The sequence below is a fragment of the Macaca nemestrina genome, chromosome 19 (genome assembly GCF_043159975.1).
Source record: "Macaca nemestrina isolate mMacNem1 chromosome 19, mMacNem.hap1, whole genome shotgun sequence".
Classification (NCBI taxonomy): domain Eukaryota; kingdom Metazoa; phylum Chordata; class Mammalia; order Primates; family Cercopithecidae; genus Macaca; species Macaca nemestrina.
In genome coordinates, this window is record NC_092143.1 from 531,244 (window position 1) to 548,100 (window position 16,857).

Sequence of the window (16,857 nt, forward strand, 5' to 3'; positions counted from 1 at the left end):
TGCACCCAGATCAAGGGTAAAGCGATAGTGAGTCCAGGGTCTTTGATGGTTCCCAGGAAGTTGAGTAAAAACCCCAAGCACTTGCACAGATTGCTCCTGCAAAACCGACCATGGGAATCTTTGCAGTTAGGGATGCCAAGGGAAGGGGCCATTGAAGAGCCTTCTTCAGGTCCCAGAGGCCTGTGCATGTTTATGCTCCCAAAGCAAAGGATCTCTTACTAAGTCCTTAGTCAATTCACAAAAAAAGTGTAGTAATTTTAGAAAAATTTGGCACTTATTGCAGTATCCAATTAAACCTAGAAATCCTCTCAATTGTCATTCTGTGAGAGATCTGGAATAAACTTGGGTAGTCTCCTTAGATAGGGCATGTCCTGAATAATAAACTATGTTTTGGCAAAAAGGTAACGTGTCTTCTGAAACATTATGTCCCTTTTCTACCAAGGCTGAGAGAAAGCCAATAGAATCTTTTTCGCAGGCTTCTTTGTTCTCTGAGAAATGTAGGAAATTATCTATATATAGTATCAGAACCAAATCCATGGAAATTTAGATCTTTTATATTTTGATTTTTTCTTTTTTCTTTTTCTTTCTTTTTTTTTTTTTTTTTTTTTTTTGAGACAGGGTCTCACTCTGTCACCCTGAGTATTTCAGGCTGGAATGCAGTGATGCAGTCATAGCTCACTGCAGCCTCAACCTCCTGGACTCAAGTGATCCTCCCACCTGAGCCTCCCAAAGTGCTGGGATTACAAGCATGAGTCACTGCACATGGCCATCTTTTAAGTCTTGATTGAAGACCTGCAAAAAATAGGAGGGAGCTTCATTGAGACTCTAAGGCATAACTGCCCAGGTATACTCTTGTCCTACCTAGGTGAGGACGAAGGGTGCTGAATGTCTCTATGCGGGGGCACACTGAAAAAGACAAAGAATCTCTATCATGACGGCAAGTGGCTTCAGGAGGAGTTGACAGCAGGAAGGGGTTTGGGTTAGGAGCCACTGGGAAGCAAGAGATGACAATTTTCTTGATGGCCTTCAGACCTTGAAAAATCGACATCCTCATCCATTTGGTTTCTTTACTGGCAGAACAACAGCATCAAGAGCTAGTGAAGTGCATGAGAAGGCCTTTGAATCCAAGGCCTTCAAAGATTGGGGTCAGCCCTTTGTTTCTGGCTTCAAGGAATATGGGGGAAGTTTAGGTTACAGTGTGGTAGAAGAGTTGTTGGAAAAAGGTAGGGCATCTGGACACAGGGGAGAGGAGGAAGGAGTTGATGGAGGTGTGGAAGGAGAGAAACAGGAGAGGACAAGGGGGAGGAGGAGGGCTAGACACAGGGGGACACGGAGGGCAGGCGGGTGAGGGGCTGTTTGTCAAGTCAGTCATTAGCATTGGCCAGACAATCTCTTAGCTAAATACTTTTTTATTCACAAATTCATTTGGAGGCCTCTGCATTTAGGCCTGGGGAATCTTATTCATTCTCTTCTATAAAGAATTTCTGAAATGAACAATGTTTTTCGAGCCAAATGTTCCCAGAGTTGCCATTGAAGACCCAAGTCACCCTTGGTGAAGTTTTGCCATTTAGAAAGATCAGCATGAGAATTGGGACCATGAGAAGCATAAGTCTTTCCTGGAAGAGTAGAGGATTCAACCGTGGATGCCCTGCGAGCTGGTGACGGGCGGCAGGCATGTCATGCCAGTGCACAGTGTGTCTGAGGTCCCCAGCCTGTGGGCCGGCTTCCTCCAAAAACAGACCCAGGACCCGGCACCAGACCCCCACCCCCAAGCAGAAAACCAGAGAGAATGTTCTAAAAGCCAAGTTCTCAGGACAAAACCCCTGGACAGCAGAATCTCGCCCAGTTTCCCTGGTGATCCACAGCCAAGTTTGTGGATGTGAACAAGGGTCCAGTAAGAGCTGCAGACTCGCCTGTCTGTGAGGCTGACCCTTGTGCCCCTCATGCTTCTCCTTACTATGACGAACACCACGTTTAGAAAGCACAGCACTGTGCTCAAGATGCGAAGGAAACCATGGACAAAGAACTAAGGGCAGTTGGGACAATGATGCATGAACTGTAGGGAATACTAATAAATAGATATAAATAGATAATAAATATATATAAATAAATATTAATAAATATATAGTTGTGTGTCAAGCACAAACAAGCAAATAAAAGTTCTGAAGCCAAAAATTACAATCACGAAAATGAAAAATTCAACAGAGAGGCACAACAGCAGATTTGATTAAGCAGATGAAAGGATCAGCAAACTTCAATATAGGGCAATTGAAATTATCTAGTCAGAGGAGCAGAAAGAAAACAGAATAAAGAAAAATGAGGCCAGGTGCAGTGGCTCATGCCTTTAATTCCAGCACTTTAGGAGGTCAAGGTCAGATGATCATTTGAGGCCTGGAGTTTGAGACTAGCCAGAGCAACAGAGTGAGGCCCTATCTCTACAAAAAATTAAAAAGTAAATTAGCTGGGCATGGTGGCATGCAGCTATAGTCCTACATATTCAGGAAGCTGAGGTAGGTGGATCACTTGAGCCCAGGAGTTTGAGGTTACAGTGAGCTATGATTGTGCCACTGCACTCCAGCATGGACAACAGAGCAATATCCTGTCTCTACAAAGGAAATAAAAAAATGGGGGCCAGGTATGGTGGCTCACGCCTGTAATCCCAGCACTTTGGGAGGCTGAGGTAGACGAGGTCAGGAGATCAAGACCATCCTGGCTAACACGGTGAAACTCCGTCTCTACTAAAAATACCAAAAATTAGCTGGGCATGGTGGCAGGCACCTGTAGTCCTAGCCCTAGCTACTTGGGAGGCTGAGGCAGGAGAATGCTGTGAACCCAGGAGGTGGAGCTTGCAGTGAGCTGAGATCATGCCACTGCACTCCACCCTGGGCAACAAAGCAAGACTCCATCTCAATAAAAAAAAGGAAAGAGAAAATAATGGCCAAAAAACTTCTCAAATTTGATGAAAGACATGAATCTACATATCCAAGAAGCTCAATGAACTCCAAACAGGATAAACTCAAAGAGATTCACAATGAGACACATTACAATCAAAATACCAAAAGCCAAAGATAACGAGAAAATCTTGAATGCAGCCAGAGAAAAGCAACTTGTAACATACAAGTGATCTTTAATAAGATTAACAGCCAATTTATCACCAGAAACTATGGAGGCCAGAAGCAGTGGGATGATATGTTTTACATTACTGAAAGAAAAGAAACCGTCAAGTAGCAATTTTATATCTGGCAAACTATTCTTCAAAAATGAAGTAGAACTTAAGATATTCCCAGACAAACAGAAGCTAACAATTTATCATTAGTAGACCTTAGCTACAAAAAATGCTACAGCAAACACAAGGTCAAACAAAAGAAATCTAGATGGCAACTCAATGTTATGCAAACAAATAAAGATCTCTAGTAAAAGTAAATATGTAAGTAAATATAAAAGCTAGTATTATTGTATTGTTGGATTGTAACTCCAATTTTTGTTTCCTATGTGACTCAAAAGACAAATGCATAAAACAATAAATATAAATCCATCTATGCTAATGGTCACACACATATAAATATGTAATTAATGGCAGCAACAATGTAAAGTAGGGGATGAATCTGGATAGGAGTAGAATTAATGTATGCTGTTGAAGCTATGTTTGTATCAATTTAAACTAGATTGGTAAAAATTTAGGATTTAACTCTAATCCTAATAATAACCACAAAGAAAATAACTATATGGAAAAGGAAAAAGGGGGAAATCAAAATTGTTCAAGCACAAAAGGAGGCAATATTGGAGGAATTAAGGAATACAATTAAGGAAATATAGAAAACAAATAGCAAAATGGCAGAAGTAAATTCTTCATTATCAGTAATCACGTTAAATGTAAATGGATTAAATTCACCAATTAAAGGGCAGAGGCCAGCAATATAAATTTTAAAACATGATCCAAGTATATGCTGCCCACAAGAGACTCACTTTACACCCAAGACAAAAGTTAAAAGTGAAATGATGGAAAAAATTCCACATAAAGAGCAACCAAAAGAGCTGGAATGGCTATATAAATATCATAGCAAACAGATTTAAGTAAAAAATAGTTATGAGAAAAAATAGGATGTTATACATTGATAAAAGGGCCAAGTCATCAATAAAATATAACAATTATAAATATAAGCATATATGCATCAAACAATGGAGCTCCAAAATATATGAAGCAGACATTGACAGAATTGAAGGGAGAAACAGTTCTACAATAATAATTAGAAATTTCAATACCCCATTTTCAATAATGAGTGGAATATCTAGACTGACAATCAATAAAAAATAGATTTTAAACACTATAGACGAATTAGACCTAACAGACACATAGAGAATACTCCATCCCACAACAGAACATAAATTATTCTCAAGTACAGACTGACCATTAAGTTTTGAATAAATAATAAATATCTGTTCTTTAGATCAGTTGGCTACTGGTAAAAAATATATATAATGATTCATTTGGGCCTTTGAATCTACATGCTGCCTTTATTTCTAATATTTCTAATGTGCTTTGCACTCAGAATTCAGTATAGTGTCAAGCAGAAACAAGCACTTCCTTGCCTCTACAGTTTCTGCATGTGATTGAAGTCCATGTAGAATGATTGTCAATAAGGAAAAAAACTGTATTTAAACTAAAATTATGCTGTTGCTTTCCCACTTGCTAATTTTTTGATGGAAGGAAATACTGCTCATATGAGAGGTTGGAAAAGTGAGACTTTGATCAGTCCACTGTCTCTACCAATGCTGGCAAGTTTATTATAGAAATTAAATATGGTAATAGAAAAGAAGGTACATTACTTTTACATTGCTCATAAAATTTTTCTACTCTAAAGAGCAAATTCAAATTTTGATATGATTGTCTTTATGCTGAGGCTACATTACTATAAATTAGGTCAGAGTAGGGAAGCAGATTAGAAGATTTAAAATGGGCCAGGTGTGGTGGCTCAACCCTGTAATCCCAGCACTTTGGGAGGCCGAGACGGGCAGATCACGAGGTCAGGAGATCAAGACCATCCTGGCTAACACGGTGAAACCCTGTCTCTACTAAAAAAATACAAAAAACTAGCCGGGCGAGGTGGCGGGCGCCTGTAGTCCCAGCTACTTGGGAGGCTGAGGCAGGAGAATGGCGTGAACCCGGGAGGCGGAGCTTGCAGTGAGCTGAGATCCGGCCACTGCACTCCAGCCTGGGCGACAGAGCAAGACTCCGCCTCAAAAAAAAAAAAAGAAGATTTAAAATGGAACAAAATAGAAATTTTCTTTTTCCTTTATTTTCTTTTTATCCCTTTTTATCCCCTCTGCAGTAATCCTTGTTTATTAGCTCCTAATAAATTATGTAATCTTTCAGATAGTTTATATCTGAACATTTCATCCAAATAGTAAAGTGAAACAAAAACCATGCCTTTTATGCTGACTTATTCACCTTTTTCTTTTTTTTTTTTTTTTTTTTTTTTTTGAGACGGAGTCTCGCTCTGTCACCCGGGCTGGAGTGCAGTGGCCGGATCTCAGCTCACTGCAAGCTCCGCCTCCCGGGTTCACGCCATTCTCCTGCCTCAGCCTCCCGAGTAGCTGGGACTACAGGCGCCCGCCACCTCGCCCGGCTAGCTTTTTGTATTTTTTAGTAGAGACGGGGTTTCACCGTGTTAGCCAGGATGGTCTCGATCTCCTGACCTTGTGATCCACCCGTCTCAGCCTCCCAAAGTGCTGGGATTACAGGCTTGAGCCACCGCGCCCGGCTATTCACCTTTTTCTAATAGAGATTTTGTCACATCTTGTTAAGCATTCAACTCACAATTACTGAGCATCACTGCTCCTTGTTATAGAGAAGGCAGTCAGTGAGAAGGACAGACAAGATAATTCATGCTGACAACAAGCAATAGATGTTTATACTGGATCTTCTAGGAGAAGCAGGATGGGGAGGGGGAAAATATAGGAAAACTTTTCCTAGAGAAGATGAGACCCGACTTGAATCTTGAAAAAGAAATAGGGCTTTAGACCATCAGACTAGAATAAATGCCTTCAAGGCAAAGGGTTAGCATATGTAAAGACAGGTATGCTGCTGTCTACGGCTACACACACACATTCCTTAGAATTGCTGGCAGTTCACTTGCATCTCAAAGAAATGTTATTTTTTCCTTCATTTCATGCGTGCAGAGAAGCTTTAGTTACACATGAAATGAGTTACCTTTCTCCAGAGCTCTTCGTACTCAATCAGGAAGCACTAACTAGGCTTTGCTCTGGAATGCTGGATCAGGGATGCCCACCAGAGAACCACCTGCAGGCTGGGGCAGGAGAAGTGTCAAACTGGGCATGTGCAACAGTAGTCCCTTATGAAGCAGAAGTGGTTTATATGAGTTCTGCAAGGATACTAGAGCTCCCTTCATTAATATGTGAATTAGTCTGTTCTCACATTGCTACAAAGAACTACCTGAAAGTGGGTAGTTTATAAAGAAAAAAGTTTAATTGACTCACAGTTCCCCAGGCTGTACAGGAGGCATGGCTGGGGTGGGGGCCTCAGGAAACTTACAATCATGGCAGAAGGCAAAGGGGAAGCAAGCACGTCTTCACATGACAACAGGAGGAAGAGCAAAGAGGGAAACCCTACGCATTTTTAAACAACCAGCTTTCATGAGAACTCACTCACTATCATGAGAATGGCAAGGGGGAAATCTGCCCTCATGATCCAGTCACCGCCCACCAGGTCCCTCCCCTAACACTGGGGATTACAATGTAACATGAAATGTGGGTGGGGACACACAGCCAAACCATATCAGTATGTTTCTCCATGCTTTCATAAAGATGGTGCTCAATACTCTCTTAGGAGAACCTAGTGAGAAGATGCTTGAGCAGGACTCACTTGATAAATCGACATCATTTATATCTCCTTAAGCCTTTAAATTATTTCCTCTACATTAAATCAAGTTATGGATCTCAACTTCATTTAATGTTGGCCACAAACTACTCCAGCTATATTTTTCTAAAAGAATTCTAATTTGCATGTTTGTAGTCTGTTCTAGAGAGTGAGCGAGGGCCTGACCCATTGCTTTTCCTAAGCAATGGGTGGATGGGAACCCCTACTCCCAGGAGGAGTCCTAGCTCTTTAGGAGCAGTGCTGCCAAGAACAAAGGATGCCAGGCGTATTCATACTTTCTCACATTGCTCTAAAGAAATACCTGAGGCCGGGCACGGTGGCTCAAGCCTGTAATCCCAGCACTTTGGGAGGCTGAGACGGGCGGATCACGAGGTCAGGAGATCGAGACCATCCTGGCTAACACGGTGAAACCCCGTCTCTATTAAGAAATACAAAAAACTAGCTGGGCGAGGTGGCGGGCGCCTGTAGTCCCAGCTACTCGGGAGGCTGAGGCCGGAGAATGGCGAGAACCCGGGAGGTGGAGCTTGCAGTGAGCTGAGATCCGGCCACTGCACTCCAGCCTGGGTGACAGAGCGAGACTCCGTCTCAAAAAAAAAAAAAAAAAAGAAAGAAATACCTGAGACTGGATAATTTATAAAGAAAATAAGTTTCATTGCCTCACAGTTCTGCAGGCTGTACAGGAAGCATGATACTGACATTTGCTTGGCTTCTGGGGAGGTCTCAGAAAACTTACAATCATGGTGGAAGGTGAAGGGGGAGCAGGAACGTCTTACAGAGCAGGAGCAAGGGAGAGAGTGAGAGGGGAGGTGCTGTACACTTTTAAACAAGATCTCATGAGAACTCACCATGGTGAGTGCTGAGGGGATGGTGCTAAACCATTCATGAGAAATCCACTCCCATGATCCAATCATCTCCCACTAGTCCTCACCTCCAACACTGGGGATTAAAATTCAACATGAGATTTGGACAGAAACACAGATCCAAACCATATCTCCAGGCCCATCAACTAACGAAGCAAACACAGTCATTCCCAGCTACTCACACTAACACATGGAGTCCAGAATATCTGCCAAGAACACCTGTATCAATAAATTCAGCCCAATCTAGCAGTTTTCCTCCTTCTCTAATACCAATAAAATTCATGTTTACACACTTTACTCATGTTTCTACTGATAACTAGGACAAATCATTTTTTTTGTTTTTGTTTTTTGAGACAGGGTCTTGCCCTGTCACCCACGTTGGAGTGCAGTGGCATGATCACAGCTCATTGCAGCCTCGACCTCCCGGGCTCAGGCAATCCTCCTGCCTCAGCCTCCTGAGTAGCTGGAACCACAGGTGTGCACCACCACACTCGACTGATTTTTAAATTACATGTGGAGATGGGATCTATGTTCCTCTGGCTTGTCTTTAATTTCTGGGCCCAAGCAACCTTCCCCCTCAGCCTCCCAAAGTGCTAGGATTATAGGCATGAGCCAATGCACCTGGCCAGGAAAAAATGTTGTGTAAGCCTCTTTCCCCCAGTCAGAGTTTGCATTCATCCCCCTTGGTGTGCAGGGATCTGACTGTGGTGATGGGTCTGGAGGCAGCAAGAGGTTTGGGGTTTGCTTTGAGAACGACCTGCTCTTGCAAGCTAATTGTCTCAATGAGAACATGACAAAGTCTTCCACAAGGGCAGGTTGATCCACTCAGGTGGGAAAAGAGCATTGGCTTCTAACAGCAAAAGGAAGATGATGTGGAATTTGAGGTTCCAGTTTCTCATTTGCACCACAATCCACCCAGTGATTCCCATTCCAACTCTTAGAGCCCTGCTCTTTTCCAATCAATGTCCTAATTTTCCAGTAAAATGCCTAGAAAGGCTGTGATATCAATTTGTGTTGTTTTCCAACACCCAGAAGGATAAAATTGGGTCTGGAACACAAAGAAATGGCTTTCCAGCTTGGGGCCTAGCCTGCTTGCCTTTCACTCCGAATCAGAACAGTTTATGAAAGTTCCACCAGGCCGGGCGCGGTGGCTCAAGCCTGTAATCCCAGCACTTTGGGAGGCCGAGACGGGCGGATCACGAGGTCAGGAGATCGAGACCATCCTGGCTAACACGGTGAAACCCCGTCTCTACTAAAAAAATACAAAAAATTAGCCGGGCGCTGTGGCAGGCGCCTGTAGTCCCAGCTACTCGGGAGGCTGAGGCAGGAGAATGGCGGGAACCCGAGAGGTGGAGCTTGCAGTGAGCTGAGATCACAGCCACTGCACTCCAGCCTGGGGGACAGAGCGAGACTCCGTCTCAAAAAAAAAAAAAAAAGAAAAAAAAAAAGAAAGTTTCACTGACCTAGCAGGCATCCTTAGGACTCTGCACACAAGAAATCCATGCCTAGGGATTTTCAGGTAAAGGATATTGAGTCATTTCCCCATCAGCACTTCCAAGGTTCCAGTCTCTCTAGGGCACTTTACTATTTCCATTTTAGGCCCCTTTTCCTGCTCTTATTACTCTCAAAAAAGTTTCTAGGTGGGCATGGTGGCATGCAGCTATAATCCCAGCTACTCAGGAGTCTGAGGTGGGAGGATTGCTTGAGCCCAGGAGTTTGAGGCTGCAGTGAGCCATGATCATGCCACTGTACTCCAGCCTGGGTGAGAGAGCAAAACCCTGTCTCTTTTAAGAGAAAGTAAGAATGTTTCTAGCTTTGAGCTCTCCTTTCTGGCTTCTTCACCTCATTTATGTTCCCATTACCACCTTCTGTTTCCACTCTATGGGGAGTTACCTGGACAACCCCAAAGGGCCCCTCATCCCTCAGGGGATCCTCGTGGGGCTTCTCTTGGAGATTTGCAATACGTTTCCCTTAGAAACTCAGAGAAGTTCTGCAATTTTTTTAAAAACACCTTTTTAACATGTCAATTCATATTTTGTTTGATTTAGTACTTTCAAAGCCAGTATAAGATCTGATCCTTTTTAGAAAGGTAGTAAAATGAAGAGACCCTGTGTGAACAAATTAGACATAGTGGGAAAGATATAATTATTGCTGTACTTATCCCTTTCAAAGGAGAAGTACAGAGTCATTCAGAGAAGAGGGGAAGGAGAAAGGTTCCAAGATGGTCTGGTGTTTCAGAGCACAGCACTGACGGTTTAGATGGGAGAAGCTAACTGCAGGCAGGACACTCACAGCCTAGAGACACCAAGGTGGTAATTCACACCTACATCGTGAATAGCAGCTAACAGTGAATTGCAACGTGTAGAGTAGAAACAGCCTGGGACAGGCTCGAGGTCAAGAGAACAAACAGATTTAGAAAAGCAGAGCTCAGTCAGTGTTGCCCGTGCAGCTTTACCTTAGTGGGAGTGTTCTGCTTGCAAAAGGGGAGTAAAAACAGGTTGTTCTCCAGACAGCTTGTTGCCAGTAAGAGAGTGAGCGCTCCTCTCCCCTCGACTGCCTGGGCTCCCCAACCAGCATCTCAGATGCAGCACGTGCTCTGGTGCCCAAGAGAATTCGTCAAGTCAGTAATTGTCTGGAAATTTCACACCCTTTGATAACAACAGCTCATCTTCAAGTGTGCCCCGCCTGCCTGCACTGTGCTGCCCCCGTGTCAGCCACAGGCCACGGCCTGGCTGAGGTCGCACAGGTGATGCTCTGCCATTTCATTTCAGCTCATGCCACAAACAAGTGCTCTTTTCACGGCCCACATAGCGCCATATTCTTCACACTTCTATGCTTTTTCTTAGTGATTTTGCTGTTTAAAATGACCCCAAGCCCAGTGCTGACGTACTGTCTAGCATTCTAAGAGCAAGAGGCTGTGATGTGCCTCACAGAGAAATGCGTGTGAGACAGCTTTATTCAGGGGTGAGTTCCAGGGCTGCTGGCCATGGACACAGTGTTAGTGGGATCACCAACATCTATTCCAAAAGGTGTCTTTAAACAGGAACACACATAAGCAAGGTTATGTACTGATTGGTTGATGAAAATGTTGTGACCAGAGGCTCGCAGGAACCCAGCCCTGTATTTCCGCAGAAGCAAGGGCTCTGTATTCACAAATTTAGTGTTTAGGTGACTTTTAGAACTCACGGTGGCAAATCACAAGAATCAACTGCATCTGCCTCCATTTTACTCCACAGAGAAGCAAAGTGACAAGGAGGGCACACAGAAAACAGCCAGTGCCCTCCAGTCCCACACAACCTGGTGTCCAGGGGCAGAGTGGCTTGTGCTAAACTTCTTCCCAGCCCCACTCAGATTTCCTTTGTATTTCTGGTGATTCCCTCCTGTTTTCTCTGGTTCTGCAGAATACAGTCTTCCAAGTCGTTTTAATCAGATTCATTCCTACCTTGCTGAAGAACTAGTGAAACATTTGAGACTACTGACCTCCTAGTGGTCTTTAAATTTTTTAAAGGTGAATACACCTGTAGGCTCAGTGTTTTGGGAGGCCAAGGAAGGGGGATTTCTTGAGTCCAGAAGTTTGAGACCAGCCTGGGCAACATAGCAAGACCTCACCTCTACCACAAAACAAAACAAAACATTTCGAGCCCCAAAAAAAGTCATTGTTTAAAAAATCGACTCATACATACTATAACCCAGATTCTCAAATTTAAAAAAGACAATTCACATTTCTCATATGAGGTAGAGAAGGGGAATTAATGTTTCATTCTCACACTGTATGATCAATTGAACAATTTACCTCTGTGGGTCCTGTGGATCCAGGTCTTCAGCTGAGGCCCCTGGCAGCCTGCAAACCTCCCAGTCACCAGGCTCCTGAAGCAGCGCAATCCACTGTCCACGGCTCCTGAACAGTGCTCCCGTCAGCAACGCAGATGGCGGATGGCGGATGGTGGATGGCGGATGGCGGATGGTGGATGGTGTGATGCCAATGCAAAATGGCTGTTGGTGGAAACACATTAGCTGTAATTACCAATTGTCACAGGTCTTTCTTTGAAAGGAATCTTTTTTCACAAAAATCCAACATTAACATCAGCCTCTCCTTGGTTTCCAACATGCTCAGGTTAGCCACAGTGATCCCAATTTCTGTTTCTTGTCACCTCTTGGCATACACACCCAAAATGTCAACTCCTATGGGAACAAACACTAAGCAAAGTGCAAGACCATGGGAGGCATTCATCACAAGATGGCAGACTTGGATTTTGGCTGAATGTGTGGAAATTTGGAAAGAATGCTTTCAATTCCCTTTTACTGCATATGTCAGAACAATTTCCTGTTAACTAATATGATGTTCTCACTTTAGTTTTAGTATGTTTTAGTACAAATATCTAGGAACAAATTCTTCAGTTGAACAATCTGAGAAACAAATTGCTCCACTGATCCAAGATCTGTCATTGTCTCATTCTACAGATAAGGAAATTGCAGCTCAGAGAGACCAAGAAGATTGGGAGACGGGGGTCTTACTCTACAAGTGCCACAGCCTTCCAACACCAGACTTCAGCACCAGAACAGGGCCCGGCGTGGCCAGCCATGGCAGAGCAAAAACCAGGCTCCTGACAAACTCTCACACAAACTGGAGGAGGGGTTTGGAGGGGCAGTTAAGACCCAAACTCCAGTTTCAGCAAGTCTGCATCACAGTTTTACGATCTCATCTTTGACCTTTTTCTTCCTTCATATCTAATTTATCTTCATTTTCTGGGTTTTGTACAAGTTCTCAGCCATCATTAAATCACATTACAACTTCACCTACCACATCTCTCCTTCCTCTTCCTCCTTTGAAATACTCTCTTCCCTTCCTGTCATATAGACTTCTGACACCATGAAACAGTCTTCCCAAGTTGCCTGCTGTGATTAAAATAACTTTTAACTCCTCAGACACCATCTCTCTGCTGCTCCCTTTTTGCTGTTCTCTTCCATGAAGTGCTGGTTCCAAGCACTAAAAACAAACTCATATTCAGGAGTAAATTTTGTTCATTAATATACCAGGACACTCTTCCATTTGAGTTTGTTTTCTAAAAGACCACATAAGACTACTGCTTTCTGAATTGTTTAAGAGGAAAGTTCACAATTGCATTTTAAAATAAAATAAAATGAGGTTCACATTGAGAACTGAGACTCAGGCTCTGCTGGGTGGGCAGCTCCCACACAGCAGGAACGTGTTCAACACACACAGGCCAGGCACAGCCACAGCTGCACTTGTGTTCATCGTCCACAGAATGCACTGCCAACGAAGACAAACGTGAAATGAGGGCCCGGAACCTTTAAAGCTGGTAATTCACAAAAATTCCAACTATATATTTTGTATGGAAAACAAGGCGAAACTGTATAAAACCTAATTCAGAACTTGTCCCTTATGATTGTCATATTTTTAATAAATTTTACTCCTTTTCCTAAAAAAGCGGAATGCCTGCCATTTTTCAAACATGCACTTAACTTTTAAGATAGAAACGGTTTCCCCGCACCTCTGTCCACCCTCACATATTCTATACGCAGCCTCGTTTGTGCGATGCAATGTGAGGTTTCTCTTATGTGGACTCTCACTTCTCTTTGCTTCCTCAGTGATTTTCTCCTATCCTTCTCTTTGGTTTTCCTGTTCTTTAGTGCTACATTATAAAATTAGAAGCAAAAGTGTTGCCTGGCCTTGCCCTGGTACACTGCTCGTGCTCACCAATAAATACAAACCGACTCCGTTTTGTCTGCTTGTGGTTTTGGGTCAGGGCTGCTCTTTAGCCATTCTGGGATCAGCTGTCCCTTGACAGCTGCCTGAGGGGCTGGGGAACACTCTGAAGGGTGTGGTGCGAGGAGCAGCCCATGGTTGAGAATGAATCCCTATTTTTGTGTCAGCTCTGATACCTGCTGGCTCAGGCGACCACATCCGACCAAAATCACGGGCTTTTCTTGTCTCTCCAGCTACGTAAATGATAACCGTGCATCCAAGTGTCAACTTAAAAACCCCAGAGCCTTGCTCTCGCTGTTAAAAGAGCTAATTGTGCCCTTGGGCACTAGCGGCCTTCATTCTCAAGAGGAAATCGGTGGAAATACAGAGGAAATACAGAGGAAATCGGTGAGGTCAGCCTTGGAAGACCCCCGGGTGGGGTGCAGTGTGGGTGCCTTCCTCTCGGCTCAGCCCCTCCCTCCTTCCTTCTCCACTTCTCAACTCTTTCACAGCCAGGAAGGGCCCCTGTACTCAATTTCTTTGTCCTGTCCTAGTAACTCCACTGTTCGACAACTCCATTTTTTTTCCCGGTGTTCTGCATCCTGTTTTTATTGTTTTGTGGCAGATCCCCACCGTAGAACATAATTGCAAGTACTCGGTGGTGCAAACGAGCAGTTAGTGCCTAAGTACAAAAACACGATTCTTTTGTTTTAAGTAAATATTTAAACATTGCTCAGGTCCTACAAGCATCTGGACTCTCGGTCTGAGTAGCGGAGTGCGTCTCCTGTGGGCCAGCAAGGACCCCTGGATTCCCTCCCGGCGGTGATCAAGATATGGAACTGGAGCCACAGTTGGATCACAAGACGTCCCTTTTCTAAGCCTTTCCCGGCGCTCTGCAGGCCGGATCCGGCAGGAAAAAGACGATCGGAATTTCCCGGCCCTCTGCAGGCCGGATCCGGCAGGAAAAAGACGATCGGAATTTCCCGGCCCTCTGCAGGCCGGATCCGGCAGGAAAAAGACGATCGGAATTTCCCGGCCCTCTGCAGGCCGGATCCGGCAGGAGAAAGACCATCGGAATTTCTCGAAGGTCAATGGTCTGCACAGCTGAGGATTCTGTGTGGTTCCCTTGGTTCCCTTGGTGTCTGGAGGAGGCCGAGGCCCTTAGATGACCTTTCAGCTCCTCGCACACGACCAGCACGAGGGGCCCCCAGCCTCTGAGGACGCTGGCCCAGTGCCCTGGAAGAAGGCCTTGTCCCCTGGTCTTTAAAGGTCTTCCCCCAACAGCCGAGGGTGCCATGTACGCGATGTGAGCTCCTCTGAGCCCAGGCTGCGTCATCGTCTGCCACGCCACGTGGAAGGGGTGGGAGCTGCGGCCACGGTGGTCATCCAGCTCCCCACCACGGGCAAGCTCTTGGCATCCGGGAGCTCGCCCTTGGCTGAATTCTTCATGCTGAGACAGACGGCGGGAGATGATGGGTGCCCTGCACGGAGGTGTCGAAGGCGGGAGATGATGGGTGCCCTGCACGGAGATGTCGAAGCCCTGGAGGCTCTGGAGCCCGTCAGACTGGGCGACCTTCACCAGGCAGTGTCCCAGGCCTCAGGACTCGGCTCTGTGCCCAACTTCCCGACATTGGCTGCCAGGCGGGTCTGGCAAAATCCTGGGGGTACAGGAAGCAAAGGGAGGTGGCACCGGCCGCTGGAGGCCAGGCTGCCCACCAAGTACCTCCAGAGCCGCGTGTGCCTGTCCACGCCCCTCCAGGGAACAGCTCACAAGTGAGCCAGTGAAACGATCCTTCATCCCTAGTGACCAAGACCCAGAGACAGCCAGGCCACTCAGAGGAAGCGCAGAGCCCCAGGAGCACCACGCCGGGAAATCTCCCCTCATGACAAAAGGAGAAGGTGTGAGGTCACCAGGAAAAATCATGAAAATCAACGAAAAGCTAAACATTTCAGGCTTTTTGTTTGTTTTTTAGAGACAGGGTCGTTGTTGCCCAGGCTGGAGTGCAGTGGTGCAATCACAGCTCACGGCTGCCTTGAACTCTGCGACTCAAGCAATTTTCCTGCCTCAGTCTCCCAAATAGCTGGGACTACAGGCGTGTGCCACCAGGCCCAGCCAATTTTTTTTTTTTTTTTTTTGAAGATTGGGTATGTTGCCTTGGCTGGTGGCCAACTCCTGACTGACCTCAAGCAAATCTCTGCCTCAGCCTCTCAAAGTGCTCAGATTACGGGCATGAACCACCACACCCGGCCCTTCAGTTTTCTTTAAGAGGCATATTCCAGATAAACATATTAGAATATTTCAAAAGCATTGGTTTGTGTCAAAATCATTTTTCATTTTTTCAGAACACAGTCTATAAGCAATAAAAAGACAAATGCCACCATGGTCCAAATGTCCCCCCAAATGCATGTGTTGAAACGTGAGTGGCAAAGCGATAGTATTAACAGGTGGGGCCTTTAGGGGTGACTGAGTCACAAGGTCAGAGCCTTCAGGAATGGGATTTGTTACCTTATGAAAGGGCTGGTGGGAAATAGGCAGGTCCTTTTCCCCGTCCACTTTCTACCATGTGAGGACACAGCATCCCTTCCCCACAGAGGACACAGCAACAAGGGGCCATCTTGAAAGCAGAGAGCAGCCCTCCCCAGACCTCAGAGCTGCAGGGCCCTGATCACAGTCTTCCAGCCTCCAGAACTGTGAGAAATAAATGTGTGTTTTTTATAAGTTATCCAGTCTCAGATATTTCATTATAATATAACAGCATAAACAGACCAAGACAGAAGCCCAAGTACAATCCACTCAACTGTGGAGTTCTTTCTTTCTTTCTTTCTTTCTTTTTTTTTTTTTTTGAGACAGTCTCGCTCTGTCGCCCAGGCTGGAGTGCAGTGGCCGGATCTCAGCCCACTGCAAGCTCTGCCTCCCGGGTTTACGCCATTCTCCTGCCTCAGCCTCCTGAGTAGCAGGGACTACAGGCGCCCGCCACCTCGCCCGGCTAGTTTTTTTGTATTTTTTAGTAGAGACGGGGCTTCACCGTGTTAGCCAGGATGGTCTCGATCTCCTGACCTCGTCATCCGCCCGCCTCAGCCTCCCAAAGTGCTGGGATTACAGGCGGGAGCCACTGCACCCAGCCTCGTGGTGTTCTTTCTGTTGACATTGTTATTACAAATCTTTCACAGTCACGTAAAGGCCAGGCTGCAGGACTGAGGAAGACAGCGAGGGAGCCTCCAGAGCAGCGGTCCCCGGCCTCTTTGGCACCAGAGATGGGTTTTGTGGAAGACAATTTTTCCACTGACAGCAGGGACAGGGGGATGGTTTTGGGGTGATTCAAGTGCATTACATTTATTGTACACTTTATTTCTTTGTTATTACATTATAATATATAATAAAATAATTATAC

General features: G+C 45.1%; 1 protein-coding gene across 2 annotated transcripts in view; it reads right to left on the bottom strand.

Annotated features, from left to right (window-relative positions):
- LOC105489259 (ADNP homeobox 2) overlaps positions 1–16,857 on the bottom strand; it is a 61,152-nt gene that overhangs the window by 39,065 nt on the left and 5,230 nt on the right. For both annotated transcript variants that reach the window (XM_011753970.2, XM_011753969.2), the window contains 2 exons: positions 15,972–16,154; positions 11,552–11,751 (listed from right to left, as the gene is read on the bottom strand). The gene's annotated coding sequence lies outside the window, so the exon portion shown is untranslated. The remainder of the gene's footprint in view (positions 1–11,551; positions 11,752–15,971; positions 16,155–16,857) is intronic.